We start from the raw sequence: 26830 nt of genomic DNA, 5'->3' as shown, positions 1-26830 counted from the left end.
ACACATGGATTTCTACATGGGGGAAATCATTTGAAGACCTTCAAAGTCGGCTTGGAATTCTCTTATCCACTCAACTTCTGTATCATCCACAGAATTTATTCAACAAGCATCCAGTGAATGGGTCTCAGCTCAGAGGACCTTTTCTTCTTGAAGCTTTCCTTGGGTGCTCTCTTTTCTGAGCTCTCACTCTAATCGAGATATTATTTAATTATAGCACATATTGAACAATATTAATGCCAAGTGTGTTTTTGTCTGTCTCCCCTACTGGATTTGATGCATGTATCTTGGAATCACTGCCACCTGGCATAGTATTTAACAGTTCGGAGACAATCAGTTTCCATCGAGTGGATCATTTTGAAACTATTCTTTCATGTTCTAAAAAACTAAGGGATGCCTGGGTGGCTCAGCAGTTGAGTGTCTGTCTTTGGCTCAGGACATGATCCTTGGGTCCCAGGATCAAATCCCGCATCAGGCTCCCTGCATGGAACCCGCTTCTCCCTCTGCCTGTGTTTCTGCCTCTCTCTGTGTCTCTCATGAATAAATAAATAAATCTTAAAAAATAAATAGATTAAAAACTAAAAAAATATAATAGCTTCCATATTCCCTACTTATACCTAAGGATAATCATTTTCAGTAATTATTCTTGGATTTATTAGGACTTTTCAATAGCAGGGTAAAGCTGGTCCTTCAGGAGATGGAAGGAATCCTAATTTCCTCCCCCCATCTTCCTTAGGCAGAGTCAAGGCATGGTAGCCAAAGAGATGTGGTACTCGTATCCCTCCTGAGCTAAAGGAGTCAGTCCTCCAGCTCTTGGTAGAGCTGTTGGAAGATTACCCTCAGCCATTATCTTGTTCAAGGACTGCCTCAGCCACAGACAGCCACGTTGCCCAAGGTCATGCTCTTCCAAGAATGACTTACATCCAATGACTTAATCCATGTCAATCAAAGGGAGGGGCATAAAGACCCAACCATTTCAGTCCAATTCAGGGCAATTCTGATGGACCATTTTAGTTCCTGAGATCTGCATGGAACTGGCTGAGACTGCACCTGCATACTAGCTCAACTTTCCATTTTCTCCAATCCTACTTTTTATGCTTCCCTTCCATGGAGATTGATTACCAGCTTACTCTAATAAACTTGCTGAACATTAAACTTTATTTTGGTGTCTGTACCCTGGTGAATCCAAAGAGTTGATTAACGTAGGCAGGACTAAGTTGGGATTTGGTAGCTGTATTACTCACCACCCAGGTGATAATTAGGATGCAGTCATTTGTTGTTGGTGATGCACATATAGTCCCAGCACCAGATAGTAGCCACTTGTTGAGACATTCCCTGAAGGGGAGTTGGGATGCTATACCAACAGAAGGGACGGTATTAGCTGGCATAGTTCATCAGGCACCTGAAAGGGATGGAGAAAATAAAGTATATAAGGTCAGTGATACTATATTGCTATCATTAGATGCTGTTTAAGATCTGGAAAAACATAATAATAAAATTAAGATTGATTAAGAAGCCAAGTGTGAAAGCCACAGTGTCTGTGGTGGTAAATAAAAGGGCTCTAATCTCTTGCAGCAGAACAGCAGAGAAAGCTGGAGAGCCACCCATAAATGAATCATCATGGTAGCTGAGCTACAAAGAAGGGTAAACTCATAACCAAGCACTGTTTATGCTAGGTGAAGGGTCTGATCGGGGAAAAACGGGACTTAGATACATGGAATCAGAAACATGTGGGTTGAAATCCCTGAAAATTTAAGTATTTTAAAATCTCAGAGTCCCTAAATCTCTGAGCCTCCAGAAATGGCCTTTCCCTCTCTCTTAACCCACTCAGAAGTCTCTCCCCTGCAAGACAGCAGGTGCCCCTTCAGGATGTTTACTGATGTAAACGGCAGCGTAATCCAGCCAGGAATATGCTGAGCCTGATAAGGGAAGAAAAAGAGTATATCCCAAAGAAGTTGTAAGACCTGCTAACATGGACCAGCTGAGGCCAGGTGACTAGTGGGGAATTGGATTATGAAGGTGCTTGATTGAGGAGGCTGAAGTATAACAGTGGATAACGGTGGCTTTAGTTGTTTGGGACCACTCTCCCAACTTGCAGCATATAACACTTAGCAAAACCCGGTGACAGGAAAACTGGTTCTTGAAATCATGCAGACCAATTCTTAGAAGCACGGAAAATATCATACCTAGGAAGTGAGGTCTAAATACCATAATTTCGGGACGCCTGGGTGGCTCAGCAGTTAAGCGTCTGCCTTCGGCTCAGGGCGTGATCCTGGAGACCCGGGATCGAGTCCCACATCAGGCTCCCCACATAGAGCCTGCTTCTCCCTCTGCCTGTGTCTCTGCCTCTCTCTCTCTCTCTATGTCTATCATGAATAAACAAATAAATAAATAAATCTTCTAAATACCAGACTTTCTATGTCTAATGGGATTAAAAGTCTCAAGAAGTGGACATGCTGAAGGAGATCTACAATGTATGAAAAACTCACAGTACAGTTATATTCCACAAGAAATTCCAGAAGAAACAAGGAATGTGCTGATGATGGGCCACCAACATCAGCAAGAAGTTAATTGGTGGCTCCCCTTTGTAGGCAGGGTTGACAGTGGGAGAGGGCATCACAGAAATAGACTCACTCATGGCAATGAGGATGATAGGATCCCCAATGAGTCCAGGTTGTAGCACTTCATTGTTTAAATACAGATAAAACACAACTATTATAACAAGTGCCAAGATTGTGGTAACAAGCAAGAAGGCCTTACCCACAGAGAGTTATAAAGATAATCAAGAAAACAGGGTCCTTAGAGTCAAAACAGATGGAAAGCCAATAAGTAGAATACTCAGCTTGTCTCATCAGAAGAAATCAAGGATGAATTACCTGGAGCCTGAAAACAGTTGGCTCCACATATGTGTGTGTGTGTGTGTATGTGTGTGTGCATCTGTATGTATGTGTATGTATATATGGGTGTGTGTATAGACACACACACACACACACCCTGCATAGCTTCTGAACCTGAGCCAGTTTTAGAACTAAGAACCCCTTTACTTTTTTACAAAAACCCAAATTGACATTGATATTAGAGACCCAAAAAGTCATCACAGCCCCCATGTTGGAATGGGTCCAAATAAATAAGCCAAATCCTGACCAATGTCCAATCAATGTCCAATCAATGTGGGTGTACAAAATCTTCTCCCTTTTCCAGACCCTTCTGAAACTGATCCTCCCACCAACTGCAGATAGTAAAAAAAAAAAAAAGCAGTATCATAGGGCAGGTGTCTAGCAAAAATTAGTTTCAATCTCAAGTCACTAAATGATGCTTAGGGAGTAGTCCTCATCAAATCCTCAATTAATTCATCAGGCTTTTGCAGAAACCAGCTGAATCTTGGATAAAGATAACGTACCACCATAAAATCTCAGATTCCCCAAATCTCTGAGCCTCCAGAAATGGCCTTTCCATATTCACCAAGTAGTCATCCCAACTGAAATTGCAGTTTTTGTTGCAGATTAAATATCTTTGATACCATGGGTGAACATGGTCTTAATGTAGGATTTGTGGCCCTTGATTATGGTTATTCTTTTCTATCCTCATCAGAAAAGAAGACCAAACATAGTTTGTATTACACCGAATAGTACAACTATAGGTTCATACTTGTCCCCAAGGTGATGCTAACTCCTTCACTCCTCCATCTTGTCAATACTGTAGCCTGTAGGGATCCTAGGCCACCTGACATCCCATAGATCATCACATTGAATCACAACATTAATAAAACATGCTTATCAAACCAGATGAGCAAAAGTGACTGCCTTGTTTAAGCCTTAATAAAATGCATCTACGATTGAGGGGAGAGATAAACTCCACAAAGACTGATGGGATACCATATGAGTAAAATATTCTGGTTTGGGGACAAATGAGGATTCCATATGTATTGGTATTGTGTGGCTGCTATAGTGAATTACCATAAAATGAATAATTTAAAACAGCAGAAAATTATTTTCTCAGTTCTGGAGGCCACAAGTCCAAATTTATAGGGTTGATATGGCCATACTTCTTCCAAAGGTTTTAAGGAAAATTTCATTTCTTACCTGTTCCTGCTTCTGGCCCCAGGCATTCTTTGAGTTGTGACTGCATTACTCCAATCTCTGCCTCCATGATCAGATTGCCTCCATCTCCTGTATCTGCAAAATCCCCCTTGCGTCTCTTGTAAGAACACTTGTCATTGGATTTGGGGCATACCAAGACAATCCAGGGTGATCTCTTTATCTCTAGGTCCTAAACTTAATTATATCTGCAAGGATCCTTTTTCAAAAAAGATAACCTTCATAAATTATGAGGATTAAGAAATAGATGTATCTTTCAGAGAGCCATCATTCAGCCTACTACCCCATCCAAATTAAAAGACAAATTATTCCATAATATTCTTCTTAGCACACAAAAAAAGAAGCATGCCATCTAGTAGGCCTCTTCACATTCTCGAGACAGCATAATTGCCACCTAAGGATACTACTGTGGTCTGTGTAATGGATAACATGAGATGCCATCAGCTTTGAGTGAGGTTCAGAACAGGAAAGTTCTCCGTAACAAGTAGATTATAGTTGTGGAAGGGAACAGCCCTTCCACTTGGGCCACATGACAAGCAGACCCTAAGATATTAAATACACCAGTTCTGGGAAAAGATGCCTTGAAAAGCCAAAGACAAGACCAAGTAAAAGAATCACAGAGCAAGCTTTGAGATTCTGGAGCAAAAATCCCAGTGGACATAAGCAGCATACATGCAGTGGAGAAATAAACACCTTTTGAAAAATGACTTCTGGCTTGTTCTTCACCCTGGTAGGATAATAGAGCACCCGTCCATGGGATTGTTTGTTACTCTAGGCACTGAACTGTCTGCAATGAGCTGGATTCTGTCAAAACACTCCATGTCATAAAATTGTACATGCCCAACTACGATACACTGTAAGAAAGAAGTGGTATGTGAGAAAGCACAATAAGCTTCATGAGCACGTACCACTGATAACCATGTCATCCACCACTGATACATCAGTGGGTGCACACATTGACACCATGGCCATGTGGGGAGATGCCTATTCCAGCTGACGAAGCAGGAAAAATCCTTCATAGAAGAGTTCTTTCACAGATAGAGTCTGAATATGAGTCCAAGTCAGAAATAATACTCTCATTTAGAGGCAACCTTGAAAGACAATAGTGAGGAAAAGTCCACCCCCTTCACTGGGTACTGCTTTAGGAAGAGCAATAGTGATGTTTTCATTGTGCCAAGAAAAGTGCCCTACAGTTAGAATGTACAGATTCCTATACCGGCAGTAGTGAATAGTCTGACCAATCTTGAAGAACTAATTTTGGAAGAAGATGGGACAAGGAGGTATGAGGTAGAGGTATATGGATGGATATTTGGAAGTGGTAATGATGTATGAAGATTTGGGTATCACATGTTGATACTTGTTAGAGAACATGTACTCAGAAAAGGCACAAAAGAACCAAGTAGACACATGACTGAGACCATCCATGTCAGCCATTGTCATAGACCAGCTGAGTGTGGGCCTTTGTCATAGACCAGCTCACTTTGGCCAACCAAAGTGGCCATGGTGACTGAGATGGAGAGCCTGCAGATGGATCCAACAGCAGGATCTCCCACTTACCAAGGCTAAACTAGCTAGCCTTACCATTGAATGTCATGTCAAAAATAGAGACCAACCCTGATTCTCTGATGCAGCATCTGTCGTTCCTTCAGCAGACCTAGCAGGCCACTGAGTGGCAGTTGACCAACTGAGCCTTTCCCATACTGCAAGGGCTAACAATTTCTTCTAAGAGGAATTTATGGATATTTCAGGTATGGATTATGTTTTCTGGCCTGCAGGGTCCTGGGCAGCACCACTGGTGGAGTGTGGCATCCACTTGCATGGGATCTTACATAAAAGTGCAAAAACCCACTGGTGACCAGTGCTGGTGGGAGCATGGACCGATGACCATAGAACTGTTCATAACAAATATACACAGCAGAGACTGCTGACTTGAAAGAGCTTTGGAACAGCAAGAACTACAGCTAAAGCACCAGCTCAGAGACTGGTGAAAGATAGAGCACCAACTCCAGGAAGCAGTACATGTAGGGAAGCCGCGTCTCTATATAATCCTGTGAATATGATGCTATGAAGGAAACATGGGGCCAGAAACATGAGGTAGAAGCAGAAATGGCATCTCCTTGAAAATTCTGAGAAAATCATTTCTAACCAGTATTCTATACCATCCTTACGATCAATGATGCATGATTATAATATAATCATTTGACATATTTACAGCCTCACAAAAATTATCTTCAAATACTCTTTTCTAGATAGCTACTCGAGGACACATTTTACCAATAAAGGAGAAGATACCAATTCATTAAATTAGGAATTCTATACCAGAGAGCCAAGCGGGATCTCTGGGGTGAGAAGGGCAGGAGATCCCAGGATGCTGTAAAACAGGCTCGGCAAGATGCCAGTCTGGACAGGGCCTCTGGGAGAAATGTCTTCAAGCAGATGAGGTTTTTGTATTACTGTATTTACAAGTGGATTTTATTTCTGGGGAAGATTTGGGGCTTGAATCAGTAATAATTAATAGACAAAAAAGGAGTAAGGCAATGTTAGGGAAAACAAAGAGGTGCAAGGAAGTTCATTAGAGTGCAGTGTATCTCTTGATTGTGAATAAGCTTTTACAGTCATAAGGTAAACACTAAATTTTATCCAAATAAAATTATAATAAAGATAGGTTGGAGGGTGGTGGGCCGGGAAGCGTGCCTGAATAGGGCAGGGAAGGGATATGAAAGAGAGGTAAATTCTCACCTTCAGGGACCTAATTTTTATTAAAGTGTGATTTGGCAGAAAGTTATCAGCCCACCTGCTGGAACCTTATCAGAAAGGCCTCCACCGTATTTGCTTTAGAGAAACGTTTGAAGATTAGTTTCCTCTTATGCTCACGTCACCTTTATGAACAACTGTAAGGTAAATTCCCCTCTGGTCATTTTACCAAGAAATGTTCTATTTCCCTTGAGAAAAACCTTTTTTGTTGTTGTTGCTTTTACATTTTCCTGGCAAACACAATGAATCTTACACTAATCAGTTCTCAGTCTTTCACTCGGTATGCTAATAAATGCAGAGGTTGCTCCACACTCCATTTTTATCATGTGCACAGAATATGATGACACTCATCTTGCATGCTAACTCTGCTGCGTGTTGTATTTTGTGAACTTCCTTTTGCTTTTCTCCGTAATGTCTTCATTTACAGATTCTTACAATGGCTGCATTTCTTCAAATTGCCTTAAATTATTTTGTTTTGGAAGGAGGCAAGGTTAAAAACAAGTAAACATATAAATAAACAGAACTCGGGGCACGTTAATAAATTTTGGATGCGCTTTTCGTAATCACTCTGCTTGTTTATACTGTGCTGTCACATGTCTTCCCACTGGAGCATAAATTTACAAACATCATGCAAATGCATTATTTGTAATAAAACTGACTAATGAGCATTAAAAGCCAATTATTTCTATACATCTGCTGGCTATGGCTGGCAATAATCGTGCATCATTCAGATTTGTGGCTATGTGTTTGCCTTAGTAAGATTTTAATCACTCATTAATTTATGGATTACAATATGCATCACGGGCGCCAGCACTCCCCAAACTGCCTCAGACTTATAAATCAAATAGCGAGAAAACTTGGAATCGTGACAAGATAGGGTTCTCTTCTGAGTTGCATCTTCATGACGATGTTGACGGAAGAGTCATAGATGAGATAAGACAACCTCTCATAAAACACATAGAGTGCCCCCCCCCCCGCCATAAAACACATAGAGTGCAACTGATCTGCTAGTCCATTGAGGAAATATGTCTCCTTTTTTGCAATATCATACTATGTATTTCTGTGTTATTTTTTGTCAGTTGATAACTTCTTGATAGTGTAACCCCTGGAGGTAAGATATATGGTACAAGGAGCGTGTTTTCAGTAGGTAGAAGCGGGTTTCAATCTTGTTTCCATTCCTTAGGCATGTCACTTAGCGTTCCCAGATCCATTCTCTAAACACATTTTTAGTAGAAAAAGATACACTGTAGTTAGATATGAAGATTTTGATGAATGGCACACCAGTCTTGGAAGGGATTTTTCTCAACCTCCGCTGGAATCCACCTAACTGGGGAAGGGGGTCATTGAGTGACTCCGACCTTGACCTGTGAACCAAGAAGAGGAGAGGCTGGAGGATACAGCCACTTCCATGATCTATCCCTCCCTCACAAAGAACTTATGGGCCCACTGCAAGTGATCCTCCCCTACCAGGTGAGACCAGGCGTGTTTCCTTCCCTCCTACCCCACCCCACTTCCCATGTATGCTCATCACCTCTGACCTCAGTGAGTCCAGCTATGGAGAGTGCATCACAGTGCAGAACATTGTCCAGAGCAAATCCATGAAGGGAAGCAGAGAATTAGAAGTACTATATTTTCATATAGTCCCATATTTTCACATGCCCCCCACTTACAAAATCAACAAAAAATGCAGATTCTTTCAAATATGCCAGAGGTAGGCTGGGAGGATAGTCGGAAAGCCATATTGAAGGGATCAGGGCAAAGAATCCCAACTTACAGCAAAGCAACCCATGCTAACGGCCTACCAGATACTAAACATGTGGCGAGGGACCGTGCTTACAGCACAGTTTAAGAAGTGCAGGGAATATCAAGACGGCACCCAGGTGGACAATAAAAAAAGATCAAAGTTGATACATACTCATGTCTGTTGGCAAACTGCAGACACACACAGATCTCACCTCATAGAGGAAAAACTACAGACAGCAACAGAAAAACATCGTGGGCCGTACGAAAAGATTCTAACACATAAGAAGGTAAGACACAGCTATAAAGATTCAGAGTAAAAGCATAGTTACAAAGATAATTCAATACAAATGGCAGAAAAAATCAGGATGTGTCTGCTTTGTGTTCTCAGCATATAAGAAAATATCAGTGCATGAAGTTAGACGGAAAATATGATGTTCTGGTGGCAGATGAAGTTGTAAAGACCCAGGAGGGGAAAATATGGTTAAACCAAAAATGCAATGTCGAAAATTAAACTATACATTGGAGGTATTTCAAAGCTGAATCAACACTTGTAGAACCAATGATCTAATAATACAGGGGTCAGCAAATAATGGGCTAAATTTGACCCATCCCTTGGTTTGTATTGTCCTTGAGCTAAGAATGATTTCTATACTTTTAAACAGTTAAGGAAAAAATATCCAAGAAGAAAAAAATTTTGTGGTGTATGAAACACTGGAATTTCTAATTTTGATGTAATGTATAAAGTTTTATTGGCACACTGGCATCCTTCCCCATCATTTACATATGATCTGTGGCTGCGTTCTTGATACGGAGGCAGAGTATTCGTGCAGAGATCCTGTAGTGTGCAAAGCCTAAAATACTTACTATCTGTCCCTTTACAGAGAAGATTTGCCAACTTCTGACAGAGAGGACTCTTAATGAGAGAAACCTGCCTCTGCAGAGGAAAAGAAAAAAATCATTAAAATTACAGGAAAGAGGAGAATAGCTATTACAGGTAGAATGCAAAAATTGGGACGCTTTTGACAATCTTTTCACACAGTGGTGATGCAAATGTTGTCATTGGAGAGTCATAGGAGAAGATTTGCCCTCCTCAAATACAAATAAATAAATAAATAAACTGTGAGTACAGAACAAGAGTACACCATGTCCCAGGAAAGCATGAATGAAAAGAGAACTATTCCTTTGTGAGCGTTGAAACATAAAAGAAAAGAAAGAAGAAGAGAAAATTCTTTGGGCACTGAGGCAAGAGAAGGTTGGAGGGGAAGGTTACTTGTAAAGAAATACAATCAGACTAATCTCAGGATTCCTTTTTACGTCACTAACTCCAAAAGAGAAGAGATTGTCTACATAATTTGTAAGCTGCCAAATAATCACTTGCAAAGGCAAAGGCTTTCTCAGATGCTTAAGGACCCATTACTGCCTCTCACGTTAGTCTCCAGAAGAACCTCATTGTCTTCAGGGTGACCAAGACATCGAATCGAAAATAAACAATCAAAAATGCAGAAGTCAGAAAACTAAACACTAGATGATTTCACATCATATCCATTAAATGTGGAAAGTTACAGAGAAACAAGAGTTGTCAAAACAGATATAAAATCAAACTCAAGGAATAAAAGAGATTAAAGAAAAAATAGAATAAAACACACAGTGGCAGTTAGAATCATACTAATCTCTGATCATGGATTTTTAAAAAAAAAATCCAAAAATTGAGAAATATACGAACAAGTGAAAATGTTAAATATCCCATTTGAGTATTTTTTCCCTGATACTCTAATTAATTTAATTATTTTTGAACACATGAGATATTAACATAGTCCTAAATGCCAGAACTGTATAAGAAGTTTACTCAGAGAATGTCACTTTTCTCTTATTTTCCCTATCTACTCCCATATCTCCATCCCTCCCACTCTTTTCAGAAGGTGGAGAAAGGGGCCTCATTTATAACCAAAGTTGCCATTTTGAATTTGATGGCCATGGGTGTCCAGGTGGTGCAATCGGTTGGGTGTCTGACTCTTGGTTTCAGCTGGAGTTATGATCTCAAGGTCATGAGATCAAGCCCCATACTGGGCTCTGGGCTCAGTCAGGAGTCTGCTTGAGATTCTCTCTCCCCTGCCCCTCCTCCTGCTCACGCTGTCTCTATTTATCAAATAAATACATCTTTTAAAAAATAAAATACATTTGACTATTAGAGAGAACCTTGGGAGAAGAAACTTGAGTGATGATGTATAATTGGTAAGAGAATGATTGATGTGAATATCTTGGGAGGAAGATTCCAAGCAGAGGGAACAGCAAAGGCTCTACAGCATGAGCATCCCCAGTGTGTCTGACAGTAGCAAGGAAGCTGTAACTCCTGGAGATGAGCAGGGGATGAGGATAGTAGCAGGAGAGAGGAACAGAGAACTAACAGGAGCCAACGCATGTAGAAAACCTTTTAAGAAACTGAAATGACTCTGAGTGAAGTGGAAGACTGAGCAGTGGGTGGTGGGATGGGGCTACCCTGCTGAGAATCGTCTGTAGGATGAAAGCATGTGGGCATAGAGACCAGTTGGAAACTCTTGCAATATTGCAATAACCTGTGTGAGAGATGATGTTAGCTTGAGCAGGGTTGGTGTGGGGGCGGAGGTGATAGTTTGAATATATTTTGAAGTTATGGCACAGTGGTTTCACGACAAGGAAGAGTCTGAGAAAAGCTGAGCAAGATTTTTAACCTGAACAATTGAAATAGGAATTATTCTCTACTGAGCAACCAGCCTCTGGATCTTAACTCTTTCCCAGCTAGAATTTAGATCAATGCTTCTTAGCCTCAGCTGTACACTAGCATCACATAGGAGGCTTTAAAAAAAAATAGCCTAATAAAAAAGAAGAAGAAGTCTGTTGCTTGGGATCCACCACCAGATATCCTGACTTAATTGGTTAGGGGAACGGGCCTGAGTATTGCCTTGAAGCTCCATACGTGATCATGGGAACAACCACGTAGGACAGCTGCTGTGGTCTCATATAGGGAAGCTTGCAGGGAAATCTAATTAGCTCTACTGGTGGAGAGGAAAGACAGAAGCAGAAATATACTAAGAATGAAGTCGAGAGTTTTCTAGAAGGATTAGATTAGCACATTGACTGATACATACTTGGTGTTCAGCTCATGTTACTGAATGGACAACAAATACCAGGGTAGACTGTGATTTAGGAGATGGTTTCTCACGAATGCACTGCCTTCTCTCACAATGGTCAAAGGAGGATGAGGGCAGGTACTGCAGAGACTATGACCCTTTTTTTTTTAATATTTATTATTTTTGAGGTGAGGGAGGGGCAGAGGGAGAGAGAGAATCTTGAGCAGACTCCCCACTGAGTGCAGAGCCTGACCCAGGGCTTGACTGTGACCTGAGTCGAAATCAAGAGTCTGACGCTTATTCAACTGAGCTACCCAGGTGCCCCGAGAGGGTGACCTTTTAATATTCACAGCACCTATTTAGTCTCCTACATGTGTTTAGTGTTCAGTAATGGATATGACTGCATTCTGCTCTCCCAGAAGCACAGATGGCCTGAAGTCCTCTTCCAAGCTCACTGGTTGGTATCAGAATTCAGTTCCTGTGGTTGAGGGACTGAGACACCTGGCTCTTAGAGGCCACCCACCATTCCCTGCTATGTCACTCCTTCCACCACAAGGTGGTCTGCTTCTTCAAGACTGATAGGAGAGTGAAGAGAAAGCTTGCTGCTGCTTCTAGACAGTTTTAAAGGGCTCACCTGATTAGGCCAGGCCCACTAAGGATAATTCTTCTTTAGGTCACCTCAAAGACAATGGGGACTTAATTACATCTTCAGACTCTTCACATTTACCATAAATGTGATCTAATTACAGGTTTGACACCCTTCACAGACACAGGTCTTTTCCATACTCAGGGGATAGAGGTTATACAGGGAATGGTCATTGGGAGTCATCTTAGAATTCTGACTACCGCACGGGCTCTTCCCTTTTCCCATAAACTTACATGGGGAAGCCTTTGATCTCACAGAACACTGATGGAAGCGGTGGATGTAGGGATTGTACTGTGTGTGACCATTCCAGGACAGGAGCCCATCTGGTCAGCTTTGTGACCTCAAGCAAATTGCGTCATGTACATTTGTTTCTCCTATTGGGAGATAATTCTCCACTGAGTTCTCACATTTCAGTATGTGTTGCAAGCAGAAGCACTAACAGTTTTGTTCGGAACTGTCTTTGCGACAGCCTTGGAGATAGTATCACCCTGTGGAGCAGAGAACAGGTTTGCTTACTATTGAGTAAAATAAAGATACTATCACCCTCCAGAGTCAAAGTTGTGAAATTTGCTTGGGGCCCAATAGAAAACACGCTCTTTTCTTGAACTTGGGGCTCTGCATCTGTGGTGCAAACCTACTGTGGATGCAGTCCCCCCCTGGGGCCATCTGTACTCCCCCATGAGAATAAGGGCAGAGGGGAAGCTGCAGAACTGGGAGCTTCCTGTCGCTTCCTGTGTGTCGTAAGTAACAAAACCCTTTGTCTCCAGCCTCGGAGTCACGTTTCTTCTGCCAGCATCTATGAAACTGGGGCAGCTACCTTGTTAGCTTGCAAAGAGGATAAAGTCTCAGACTCTTCATGGTTCTTAACATTTCCCCACAGTGCCATATGCTGTTTCTGCCTTTGTAGTGAGTGATTCTCCCCACTGCATTTCCTTAGCAGCTCAACCTCTGGCTCTTCCAAATCTCTCTGGGGCATCACTTCTTTTCCTTGGAAGATTTCTTAACACATCTACTCTCTTCCCTAGAAAAAGTCAATCACGCTTTTCCTCCACACACCACCTTTTAATTTATGCTCATTGACCACAAAGGCCAGATTAAAAGGCAAAATATCTTCCAAGACAACATTCTTTTGCAAACAGGGAGTTGTGCTATATCCGATTCCATACAAAGTCTATCATAGGGGATTCCTCCCAATATTTTATTTTTCAAATAAATTTTGAATTTATTTGAATTTGAAAATTCCCCACTCAGCCTGGAATCTGCTTGAGATTCTTTCCCCCAGTCCCTCTGCCCCTCCCCCAGCTCACCTACATGTTTGTGTGCGAGCTCTCTCTCAAATAAGTAAGATCTTAAGGGACAAATAAAAAATAAATAAAAAATTTTGAATTTGAAAATTTTATTTTTCAAATAAAATATTTTTTTATTTTATTTGGGGAAGAGACATTAGTACAAAGCAATCTCAATAAATGTTGGTATCGGCTCCCCGTAGAAGTCACCTAAATGGAATTACTAACAAAGGGGGCAAAGAAATTTTAATTTAGGTGTAATTCCTCCAGACTGGGGATAGGCTCTGACATCTGAAGTCCATTTCTGCCATGTTGTCGCAAACAAGGCTTTAAAAGGTCACCTTAAGAAAAGCAAGAGGGGCACCTGGGTGGCTTAGTTGGTTGAGCGTCTGACAAATGACTTCAGCTCAGGGCACGATCTCAGGCTTGTGAGATTGAGCACTGAGTCAGGCTCCCCACTCAGCCTGGAATCTGCTTGAGATTCTTTCCCCCAGTCCCTCTGCCCCTCCCCCAGCTCACCTACATGTTTGTGTGCGAGCTCTCTCTCAAATAAGTAAGATCTTAAGGGACAAATAAAAAATAAATAAATTGTAAAAAGCAAGAAGGAGATTTTTGTTGGGCAGGTCATGAATACTGAATGGTAGCTGTGGCTTGAGATAACTTCCAGTGACAAAACCTTATAAAGATTCAAGAAGAGCTGTCCAACAGATGGACGTGGAGGTGTCACATGTTCACTGAACATGTACTCATGATGAGGGGATGTTGACACCAAGGGGCCACGGGAAGAGTCTGAATAAACTTGCATCGTGGAAGGAGAGCAGAAAGATTTAACATAGTTTATAAACTATGCAAATGTAAATGTGTATACCTAATTTGAAATTTAAATACTTTATGGAGTATTTGGCCCACTTAGCTGCTCGTACACAGAATGTGCATGTGTGTGTGTGTGTGTGCACTCACACACGTGTGCAACCCTAATCTGGGCTTTCTAATTGGGAACCTAGGGCTCTCATTGCATCCCTAGCTATTTTGCATTCAGCCCTCTGCTGCGAACATTCCCAGGACCATGCACCTGACTGGCAGGGTCCGGAACTAGCGGAAGTTAGGGATCATTGCATCCTCAACATCTTGCATAGTGTCTGACACATGGTGGATATAAAAATTCATGTTGCAAACTAAAATCCTCACCTGAGGGGTCTGCCTCCTTCTCCTTGAGACCAGGTGATCTGATCCCCATCCCCATCGCCACTGGCCCCCTGGGCTCGCACATTGCAAGAGCCTGTCACCAGCAGCTGCCAGGGTCGCATGCATGCAGGAACTGCCTATACATTCCAGGGGAAGACTCAGTTCAAGTCTCCCCTCAAAGGCCTAACCAGGAAGCTTCGCTCGTGTTGAATGGCGCCTTTGTGACCACCCCCTCCCCCTTGCGGTGGGGCCAGGCTCTGTGGGAAGAGGGGAAGCACTGGCTTTATGGCATGTTTTGCTAATGTGAGAATCAAAGGCTTTCCAGGTGTTAATGGTGGCAGCGGTGCAGAAAGCCCAGAGTGACCTAACCTGGTCCTGGTCTGGGTTGGTGTGATTGCCTCTCTTGGCTCAGCTAACTCTTCGTTTCCTTTCACCTCCTGGTTGGAATGAACCTGGTGAGCTGAGGTAAAGTTTCCCAGGGCTTAGGACGTGAACCTGATCTTCCTGCACCCCAGATCCCAAGGCTGGGAGTCAGCTGGCTGAGGAAGGGAAGGGAGGGAGCTGGGGCCTGTTCACTCCGTGGGAGCCTCAGCTCTCTGCATTTTCTAGAGATGCCAGACAAGAAAACAAGCTTCAGAGAGGCCCCTTCTTTAAGAACCAGAGCCCATCCTTCCTTTTCCCCATTAATTAACGCTGTTGCCTCCTTCTGCACGTGCAGAAGCTAAACGTCTTCCTCTGCCTTGTTCGTGAAATTCTGAATTTAAAGAGCTCAACCTGGCGGCCCACGGTGCCTGGCGGCATGGGGACAGCCCTTCCCAATTATCACCTCCAGAATAAACCTAGTCAGCTCTCTGCAAAAACAGATTACATCACCAACAATAACCTTGCAATCGCGTGCCATTTACTTCTTTCTGAGCACTTCTGCCTGCAGCGGGGTCCCTCTAACTCCAAAGAGTCCATGGAGGCGAGCCACCAAGGCATTGCTGTTCACCCTGGCCCACTGGGAACAATGAAACCACACAGAGGTGAAGCAGCTTCGTCTGGATGACCAAGGTCCTGGCTCTCAGACTGGGCAGAAAGAGGACCTTAAGACAACCACCTCCTGCAGGGTCACCTCAAAACAGAGCTTTCTCCCAAGGCTGTGGGGCTGATGTGTGAAAAAGAGCAATGTATTTAGGGTGGGTTAACACTGGGTTCAGACCGTCGTTCCATAGTTTACTCCTGATGTGACTTAACATCTCTGGAACTCAGTTAATTTATTTATAAAAGGATAATGATGACGCTCTTCTCACGGGACTTCCGAAAGATACAAATGCTAACATGCCAGTAAAATATTTCCATGTAAGCCACGTTCCCAACAAATATGAATTTCTCTCTCCTTTTCTTTAAGAGATAGATCCCCTCACGGTTGGGAAGGTGACTTGCAGACTGCCCCAATGGCAGGGCTATACACAGAGACCTGAGAAAAAGAAGAGATTAAAGTCTGAGGCCAAGCATCATGCCAGGGTTTCATGGCCGAGAGTATTCAAAAATTTGGAATTTTCAGCCCCACCTCCCCACAGTTGGGTGACCCCTGTCTGGGGCTCCCCTTTGGCTGCCGGTCCTATTGTTGGCTCTTGTAAGTCTGACTCATCTGAGAACAGGACCACAGACACCAGTCAGCTCACCAGCGATTGTTTTCGAGCTCTTGAAACAGAATGGGGCACCAGAGAACCGCAGCACATTTCTGTTCTTATATATACCCAGAAAGCCAGAGCTCGGACTCCCAGAAACTTCCTCTGCGCTAAGGGGCCCTCCTGTCCCCACCGCCAGACTTGTCATTCCCTCAGTCTCTGAGCAGAATACCTGCCCTGGTTAATAATGCTCCCTGGGCTCATATAGTTACAAAGGGACAGTGTTGAAGGCCTGGTTTATTTTGAAGCAAACCTATCCAGCTGAGGTTCAAGAAGCTTACTCCCTCCATAGATGAAAAGAACTCGGGGAAGGCGTTCAGAATCTAAGACTGGAGACATGGGGGAGGAACAGAGCAACTTCTCTGTAGCAAAGGTGTTGTTTTTTTTAAGTATTTGCTGGTCAACTGAACTTCAAACGTATTTACACAGATCTCTCTTTCATCTCCTTTTTTTTTTTTTTCACACGTGTTTCTGACTCAGTCACACTTAGTTCATCAACATGTTTTGTCTAAATAATTTAATACTGAAAACACCCTCCAGTATCATGGGTCTTTTTTTTGAAGGAGAAAGAGACACAGGACCAACTACGTATTTTGCAAGGCCCAGTGCCAATGAGCAGCCTTTATTCAGAAACTGTTAAGAATTTCAAGAGGGTGACAAAAGACCATTATATCATACATGGGGGCCATTCTAAGGGCAGGGTTTTATGTGATGACACAGGACACAGGCCCATGAAACCCCCCTCAAGAGACATTTCAAATGTCATTGTTAAAGACCTTCAGGAGTGGGCATCTTCCCCAGATTCTTTAAAATATGCATTTAAAACTGATGAAACAGAGATCTCTAAATGCAGCAGAGTCAGCAGCTGGGGGAAGGCTCTCACACGTTCGTCCATTCACACCTCACACCATCCAGTGAGGCCCTACTGGGTACCACACCCACTGCACGATGCCAGGAATGCACAGATGTGCCAAGATAGGTATTTGCTTCTCATTTCTATCTCCCCAGCAAGGCAGAGTCTTCTATGTCATAGACATTTTGTAGAAGGTCATTTAGCTAAATCTGTCGCCTGGTTGAGGAACTTCCAGGGATAGACAGACAGTAGATGGTACATAGTCCAGGGTGGCAGCTGCTCTGGTCTAGGCATCTGTGGAAGAAAAGTTATCCTTGTCGTTTGATTATATGATGATGGCTATACCGTTGCGTCAGCTGTTCCCATGACTTTCATTGCCCTCCAGCTGTTCATTTCACAGGCCCAGGACTTCTCAGACTCTGACTTCAACACCTACATGGTGATATAAAGATGGCATAAGCAATGATGCCCAAGAGTCCAGTGGAAGGAGGAGGCTCACAGCCACTGATGTGCACAGTGATCAACTTACAGCAGCCAAGAACCATTGCCATCCCGAGGAGACAGAGGTCACCATAAGCCCATTCTTTGCAAGATACATCCCAATCCTTTATCCCAACAAGTAAGATCCCAAATATTGTAGCCTAAGCCAGGGGTGGTGGAAGAGGGGTTGACTGATTTACAATTAACAATAGAGTGCATGGAAAAGGAGCGAACGAGACTGGCTTCCAAACCAGCTCCTGGTGTGGACTGGTGACAATCCCCATGTGGGTTGGGCACGTTTCTGAGCATCTTCCATGTGCAAGCAGCGATGCTAGCATGGTACTTTGGTTCTGTGAGGTCAATACCTCTCTGGTGAATTTACTAATGAAGAAACTGAAGCCAAGAGAAATCAAATACCCTTCCCAAGTGCTTCCCAAGTGGGCACTCGGCCTGAAATACCCACGCTCCAACTCTCCTCCTGCATGTGACCGGGGTCTCTGCATCTGTCTGTAAAGTGAAAAGCAAACTCTCTGCTAGTACTGTCAAAGGTTGTCGAAGGTCACATATGGAGGTAGATATAAAACCACCTCAAAGCTGTGAAACACTGCAATGAATATGTAGATGACATTATTATTTTTCAGCAAATGGAAATACACATTTTATACAAAAAAGCATTGATAAGAAAGTGATATATGTATTGGTTTATATTCTTCACCAAGTCTTAGGGCAATCATCATTTTGTTTTTTACTATTTGATTATATGATCTAATCATAAGAAATCATATTTGATTTTTATGGAAAATACAGATAATACAAATAAAAAATAAGCAAAAATATACCTATAGTCTTAAACCCTAATGGTAAATATCTTATACCCTGTGTTTTCTATGTCTGGGGGTCTGTAAAGCATATTGTTGAGAGAAGATGATAGAATGCATGCATACACATACTATTCACATCCTGCTCTTGAAACTTAACATGCATTCGCTCATTCGATGTGGCTGGGTTTCTATGCTTTCAGGCACATGCTAGGTCCTGGGAGAAAAAAATGAGCAATGCAAGAGGTGAAACCTACCTAGCAAGGCAGGAAGATGCAGACAAAGCAATTACAAAAATGAACCTAATCAAATCTCGGGCACTGGAAGGAAGAATGCATGAAAAGAAACTAGAGGGAAAATAGGCGTTATTAGGATATAGGGCAGATGGGTCTGGAGGGGAGCAGCCTATGTGTAGGGACAAGAAAGAGCATAGAGCACAGTAGGTATAGGAGCAAAAACAAGCTCACTATGGCCAGGACTAAAACACAAATAATACACAAGTGATAGGAAGTGTAGTATCTGGAATTTCCCAAGTCATTTAAACTTCATAGAGATTATCATTTTGAATATCTGTTGCAGGTCTTAGTGGCAATATGAGGGTGCAGGTGGTAGACCATATTACCTCTAGGCTTGTAAGCTGGGAAGCTTTCTCTCCTTGTAGAGAGATTTGGAGCAAGCTCCTAAGGACCTTCGTTGTTGTCATCAGCCTTCTGTCCCAGAGAAATCAGAAAATGTCGCCTGAAACTATTGTCTGAATATATCAATAGTTACATTATATTCTGTGACACATCTGCGTGTATCTCTGGCTCTTTCACATCTTTTCTCCAGACTCCTTCAAATCTCGTTCTCTAAGATCTGTCTTTCCACAGGATGTGGAGCTTTGGGTCCACGCAGCCTGTAAATCCAGGTCTGGCCTGAGAGGAAGACCACAACTCACCACCTCCTCTATCTAGAAGATTCTGTATTCTTTTAAGGGAAGACAAGATGGCATTCAGTACACAACTTACAAGAACTTCCCCGACACTTAGTAAGCGGTTGGGGCATCACTTAATCTCTGAGTCTCAGTTTTTCGTTGATAGAAGAGGGTGAGGGGAGGTGGGGGGATTAATATTAGATGGGTGGGGAAGTGTGTATGCCTGGCGCTGGGAAGGTGTCCAATAAAAGGGAGTTGTTCTAACTAACCCCCAGACTTGCAGTCTACAGTGAAAGGTCTCAGGGGAGGAAATGGCAGGGCCCACTCTGTGGATGGGCATTTCCTGACACAACTGGGTCTAACAAATGCTGGATTGATAGGCAGTCTCTTTTTTTCACATCTGTCCAGTAAGTTGTGTTTGGATCTGGTTATCAAGATAATAGGTGTTTTCATGCTGTGTATTCACCTTAACACAATTCCCCATCTTATAGGAATGTTTCCAATAAATGATAATTAAAAACTCCATAATATATGACTTTAAAAAATCCATTTATTATTCAACAAGGAAAGCCAAGACGTTCGTGCTTTGTAGATCACGGCACATTTGGAATCAATTCATATATTTTATCAATTCTTGAAGCAGCCCATTTCTTCACCAACCCACAACATGCCTAAACTTTGGCGGGTACTGAGGATAAGGCAGAGGGGTGAGGGAAGGAACCACCTCTGGGGAGCGCTTACTAAATGGCAAATGCTATTTCATTGACATTCTCCTCACCACCATTTGAGACAGGTGCTACTGCCTCCAACTTATAGAAAATGAAATTGGAGCTCAGATTTCTAGATGTATCCACAAGATACATGACCAGGAAATATTGGTGCTGGGACTTAAAGCCAGGTACATTTGGTTCCAAAATCTCTGCTCTCTTAACTCACCCCTATGCTCTCTCCAAAGCTGAGTGAAGTGTCCTTGTCCTTGATGGCATCACTTACGCTACATTTAAGAGGATTTAATCTGAGGGGAGGCTGTAGCCACTCCAAGCTCTCTTTTTGGTTCTTGTGCTCAAAGACAGATGTGGATAGCATGGGCTTGGCAGACTCATGGATGGGTCCACTCTTTTCACAGCAAACCAGTATGAGCAAAAGGAACATGGGTGCCCAGGAGAGTCTGCATCACTTCTCTCTAAAACGGATGTTGATATCGAGACGTGGGCAGATTCCAAAAGTTCAGTCAACCCAACTCCCCTCAACAAGGTACTTACAATGGGTTAACAGATCCAAAGGCCAATTCTAAGTCTTTTTTTTTTTTAGATTTTATTTATTTATTCATGAGAGACACACAGAGAGAGGCAGAGACACAGGCAGAGGGAGAAGCAGGCTCCATGCAGGGAGCCCGACGTGGGACTTGATCCCAGAACCCCAGGATCACGCTCTGGGCCCAAGGCGGCGCTAAACCGCTGAGCCACCTGGGGTTCCCCAATTCTAAGTTTTGAAGATGAATTTCAACTATTCATTTAGAGAAATGTCTATTCAATCTTTTGTCCATTTTCAAATCAAGTTCTTCTCCTTCTCCTTCTCCTTCTCTTTCTTTTTTCTTCTTCTTCTTCTTCTTCTTCTTCTTCTTCTTCTTCTTCTTCTTCTTCTTTCTTCTTCTTCTTCTTCTTTCTTCTTGCTACTGAGTTGTAGAAGTTCTTTATATATTTTGCATTTTAAATCCTTATTCAATCTATCATTTGCAAATGTAGTCTTCCGTAGGTTGCTTGTTCACTCAGGCAATTGCTTTTCTTTACTTTGCCGAAGATTTTAGTTTATTATAGACTCACTCATCTTTTTCATTTGTTGCTTATGTTTTTGGTGTCATTACAGAGACTAATGTCATGAAACTGTTCCCCAATTTTCTTCTAGGAGCATTTTCAGATTTTATGTTTAAATCTTTAATCTATTTTTGTGGGTGGTGTAAGATAAGAGTCAAATTTCAGAAGACACTCAAAAGACACTCAAAATGTATATGAAAACATGCTCAACATCCCTAATCATCAGAGAAATGCAAATCAAAACCACAATGAGAGTCACATCTGTTAGGATAGTTATTATTCTTGGTGGCAAGAGTGTGGAGAAATTGTTCATTGTTGGTGAGAATATAAAATGATACAACCTTAAAAGAAAACAGTACAAAAGTTCTGAAAAAAAATTAAAAATAAGGGATCCCTGGGTGGCTCAGTGGTTTGGCGCCTGCCTTTGGCCCAGGGCATGATCCTGGAGTCCTGGGATCGAGTCCCGCATCAGGCTCCTGGCATGGAACCTGCTTCTCCCTCTGCTTGTATCTCTGCCCCTCTCTCTATATATATATCTATTATGAATAAATAAATAAAATCTAAAAAAATAAAAATAGAACTATCATATGATCCAGCTATTTCACTTCTGGATATATATCCTAAAGAATTGAAATCAGGGCCTCAAAAAGATATCTGTACCCTCATGTTCTCTGCAGCACTATTCATAATAGTCAAGAGATGGGAACAAGTTATTGAATGAATGGATAAAGAAAATGTGGTTTATACACACAGTGGAATATTATTCATCCTTAAAAAGGAAGGAAATACTACCATATGTCACAACATGGATCAACCTGGAGGTCATAAGACTAAATTAAAGAATCAGTCCTCGAAAAACAAATACTGCATGATTCCACTATATGAGGTATCTAATACAGTCAAACATATTGAAGTAGAGTCTAGAATGGTGGTTGCCAGCTGCTGGGGTGGAGAGAATGGCGAGCTGCTGTTCAATGAGCATAAAGTTTCCATTGTGCAAGATGAGTAAAAGCAGAGATCTGCTGTGCAATATTGTGTTTACAGTAAACAGTAATGTACTGTGCTCTTACAAATATAAGGGACCCGGCAGCCTGGGTGGCTCAGCGGTTTAGCACCTTCAGCCCAGGGCCTGATCTTGGGGACCCGGGATTGAGTCCCACATTGAACTTCCTGCATGGAGCCTGCTTCTCCCTCTGCCTGTGTCTCTGCCTCTCTCTCTCTCTCTCTGTCTCTCATGGATAAATAAATTAAAATTTTAAAAAAGTAAAAAAAAATGTAAGGGATCTATGTCATATAAACTCTTCTGACTACAATGAACTATAAATGATCCTCAACTCCTACAAAGAGGTAGGCACGTCCACCTTCATCATTAAATTGAAGTTGCCATCAGTGGTGCTCTCCTTGGCCTGACTTGGAGAAATTTAAGCAAATACTGATGCCTGCATTTCACCCTAAAGGGTCTGTTTCATGGCCTGGGATGTATCTTAGGCATTATAATTTTCTTTTTAATCTCTACAAATCAATTTAACTGGCAGGCAAGTTTGAAAATCGATGATTTAGAAAATTCTCTTATCTTCCATGGAACTCATTTGCCTAGGCATGATTTAAAAGACGAATTACAGAAAAAAAATAAAATAATAAATATAAATTAAAAAGTCAAGGATGAATTACATGTTGTCATCTTTCTCTTTTATCTCTCTCAATTTTAGTGACCTCTCCTACTTACCACTCGGTGTACCTTCCCTCAACCTCTCATCCCTTGCTAATGGAGATACTAATTCAATACAGGGCACTAACTCCTTGGATTTTTCTACTCAAAGATCATTTCTATTTAAAAGGGGGACATCAATGTCTTAAAAGCAACAACTGCAACAAAAATCACAGGAGATATGAGGAACATTTTGAAGGCTTCTAAAGGAGCCTGCTTGGGAAACTCCATGCCTCTGCTGTGTATCCGACCACCCTACCTAGGGTACCAACATTCCTTAGAAAACAGTCACCTGATCCTAAGGTAAAGCCCATTCCTGAGCCCCTGAATTAGTTTATCTTTGGATTTAAGAAAGGATTTATTTCTCTTTAATGGAAGACAACTTCATAAATCCTAGTGGACCACAACATTCCCAAAGTTGCAAAGGGACTCTCCAGCAGGTGAGCCAGTTAATCCTGGACTCCTGGGATTATGTTGTGTAGCTCAGCACACATGACCAAACATCTGTCCTGTGCCACCCTGTGGGCCCCTACCCTCAGAGAGCTGCCTTCCAGGTTGGAGGGAATACAGGACCACAGTTCCAGGACAGGGAGACTAGTGCTTGAGAAACAGAGGATGGATCCATCACCAATCACAACAGGTTAGTGGATCAGGGAAGTCTTCTGGAGAGGATAAAGGCTGAACTGAGGTATTAGGGCACATCACAGTCCCAGGGGAAAGGCATTGCTGGAAGAATGACCAGGAGAGATAAACAGAGGACCTGACTTTGCTGGGAGGATCACTGAACTGGACCCACAAGCCTTGGATAATTCTCACCCTAACATAGTTCGAAGTTCTCTGTGCACATTATGTAGATGGAGCCTCCTTCTCTGAGCCCTGCTCTCCAGCTATAAAATAAAGCAGGAATGGATCTTCCCTCTCCACAGTTTCCCATGATTCTAAGTTAAGGAAGACTTCCCAGCTACTGTCCTGCACAAAGAAATAGTTATATCTGCTCAGTGATTTTCAATCCTCCTTTTGGTGATGTGCCAGATGAAAGTGCTCTTTTTACCCACCACTGCACCAGGCAGCAAAAGAGGCCAAAGGAAATGAAAGTAAGTCTTGTGTAACAAACCAAGGAGCACAAGTGCTACCGCTCATGGTGTGGCGTGGCGCCTCCATCTGGCCTCGAGGGCTATCCTGGGACACACGCTTGGCTGCATTGGTACAAGCAAGTGACAGCCAAACAACAGCCACTGCCTCCCGTCAAGGCAGAGGCACCGAGGACTGGGCAGGGGGTAGAGACTAGACATCCACTCAGCTGTGGTTAGCAGGCTTTGGCTTAAGGTTCCCCAAGAGTGGATGGAAGGGTCTTCAGAAATATTTCACTTTGATTTCCTGACTCTTCATTCTTCTGGAAAAAAAAAAGTTAAACAAAATTTGCTCAGAATCCAAAGACAACAGTGTCTGTGGCTGGTATAAAGCAGGTCTCCCTCTCCCCAGGCGGCCCTGTAATTCATTGCATGACTCTATTTTATTATCTATATATATTATATATATAATTTATTATATATTTTATATATTATTTTATATATAATTTATTTATTAATATATTAATAATATATAAATTATAAATAATATATTATTTATTAATTATATTAACTTATCATATATTATTTATTTATTATTTATTATATATTTTATGTATTATATTTATATATTATATATTTTATATATTATATATTTTATATATTATATATTTATATAATTTATTTTATATATATATATATATATAATTTATTTTCCCACTATATTGAACCCTGCCAATGGTAGGCTCTAGAAGGCCTTGGCCACTACTCTACCCTAGGCTACCATTTTGTCACTACTTTGTGCCCAGACACCTGGCTTGGACAGGAAAGGCAGGAGGCTTACTGAGTGCCTACTGGCACCAGTCTTTTCAGATGAAGCAAACATTCTCATCCATCATGTGATAAAAGCATTATTACTACTATTCTCATATCCTCATTCTCATTTACAGGTGGAACCCACAGCTCCACCTTCACTGTTGGCTTAAACTGCCTTACTTCAGGGCTTGTCGGAGATGGAAATGGTGTCCTGAACATCTGTGTGCCTGAATGGTCCTGCAGTCAAGGGGAGGATCTTTGAAACAAGGGTAGACCCAGCCTCACACTCAGCAACAAGAACAACCAGGAAAATGAAATAGCATCCAGTGTCTTTGCGAATTTCAAAGGTCTTTCTTCTTTACTTTTTTAGATAAACGTCTACCAGACTACAGAGAAAGCAAATGAACCAACCCTCTGTCCATAGTAGACAGAGGTCTAAATCATTCAGGCAATAACCTCGCTCTGGTGTCACAGGCGCCACCAAAGTCCTCTTGCCCTGTAAGAACCAGGGCAAATGCTTCCTTCCCTGGAGCCTTCTCTGGCTTCCTGGTTATGGATTGGATCATGTTTCCCAACTTGCTGGGCCCTAACCCAGAATGTGAGCGTATTTGGAGACAGGGCCTTTAAAGAGATAATTAAGATAAACTGAGAGTATATGAGTAGGCCCTAATCCAGCATGACAGCTGTCCCTATAAGAGGATATTAGACACGCAGAGACATACAGAAGAAAGACCATGTGAAGACAGGAAGGAAGCCATCTACAAGCCCAGAAAGAGAGGCCTCAGGACAACCTCACCCTGCTGACACACTGATCTGAGATTTCTAGCCTCCAGATCTGTGAGGAAAGAAATCTCCATGTTTCAGCCGCCCAGTCTGTGGTAGGGCAACCTGAGCAGACTACCACCTCCATAGCCAGACCCTCCCCACCCCAAGTAAAGGCAATTTTCGCTCCAAAGACGCTCACATTATCACACTCACAACTCTTTCTCTTGCCTTTTCCTACAAGGAAAAGATTGCAATATACCCAGACCCAAGTGAGGGTGAGGGTAAGGGCTTTCAGATACGTAAAATTTTATGTCTCACTTCAACAGACCCAAAAATATCTTTTCCCTTTTGTTTTCATTTTTGTTTGTTTCTTTATGAGGTTTTCTCTAGCTAAGTGAACTTCACTGAAGTTTTCTCATTTGGAATTGGAGATGATTACCAGTCATTAAGACCTGTCATAAGTATTAAAATGTGACGGAGTATACAAAGCCCCTCACAGAGCACTAGGTGCTCACATAGAGGCTCAGTTAATGCTGACTTATTTCCCATTTTTATTGCCTTCTCTGACAGTCTCTGAGCAAAGGGAGTCTTACACACCATCAAACATATTATAAAAGTTTGTAGGGTTCCTCTAACAAAGCACCAGCAACTGGGGGGACTTAAAGTACAAAAATGTGTTGTCTCACACTTCTGAAGGCTGGAAGTCCAAGATCAAGGTGTCAGCAGAGTTGGTTTCTCTGAGGGCAAAGAAGAAGAAGCTGTTCCTTGCATGTGATGGTTAATTTTGTGTCAACTTCACTGGGCCGTGAGGTGCTCAGATTAAACGTCATTTCTGGGTGTGTGTGTGTGTGTGTGTGTGAGGGTGTTTAGGTCAGGGTCACATTGAACCTAGTGGTCTCAATAAAGCAGGTTCCCCTCACTGGTGTGGGTGGGCCTGAATAGAAAAAAAGGTGGAACAAGGAGAAATTCACCCTCCTCTTTTTTGTTTTGCCTCACTGTTGAGCTGGGACATCTCATTTCACTTCTTTTCTCATCCTCAGACTGGGATTTATATCCTTGGCTCCCTTGAGTCTCAGACCTTCAGACTCAGACTGAATTATACCACTGG

At 42.2% G+C, this 26830-nt stretch overlaps 1 long non-coding RNA gene across 4 annotated transcripts in view; it reads right to left on the bottom strand.

The window, feature by feature from the left end:
- Positions 1–26830, bottom strand: part of LOC112927765 (uncharacterized) — an 84382-nt gene that overhangs the window by 17513 nt on the left and 40039 nt on the right. For all 4 annotated transcript variants that reach the window (XR_012003231.1, XR_012003230.1, XR_012003232.1 and 1 more), the window contains one exon: positions 1242–1399. This is a non-coding gene — a long non-coding RNA (uncharacterized lncRNA). The remainder of the gene's footprint in view (positions 1–1241; positions 1400–26830) is intronic.

Source organism: Vulpes vulpes, chromosome 8, assembly GCF_048418805.1.
Source record: "Vulpes vulpes isolate BD-2025 chromosome 8, VulVul3, whole genome shotgun sequence".
Classification (NCBI taxonomy): domain Eukaryota; kingdom Metazoa; phylum Chordata; class Mammalia; order Carnivora; family Canidae; genus Vulpes; species Vulpes vulpes.
The sequence above is the reverse complement of the archived record's forward strand: the minus strand, read 5'-3'. Positions and strand labels throughout refer to the sequence as shown.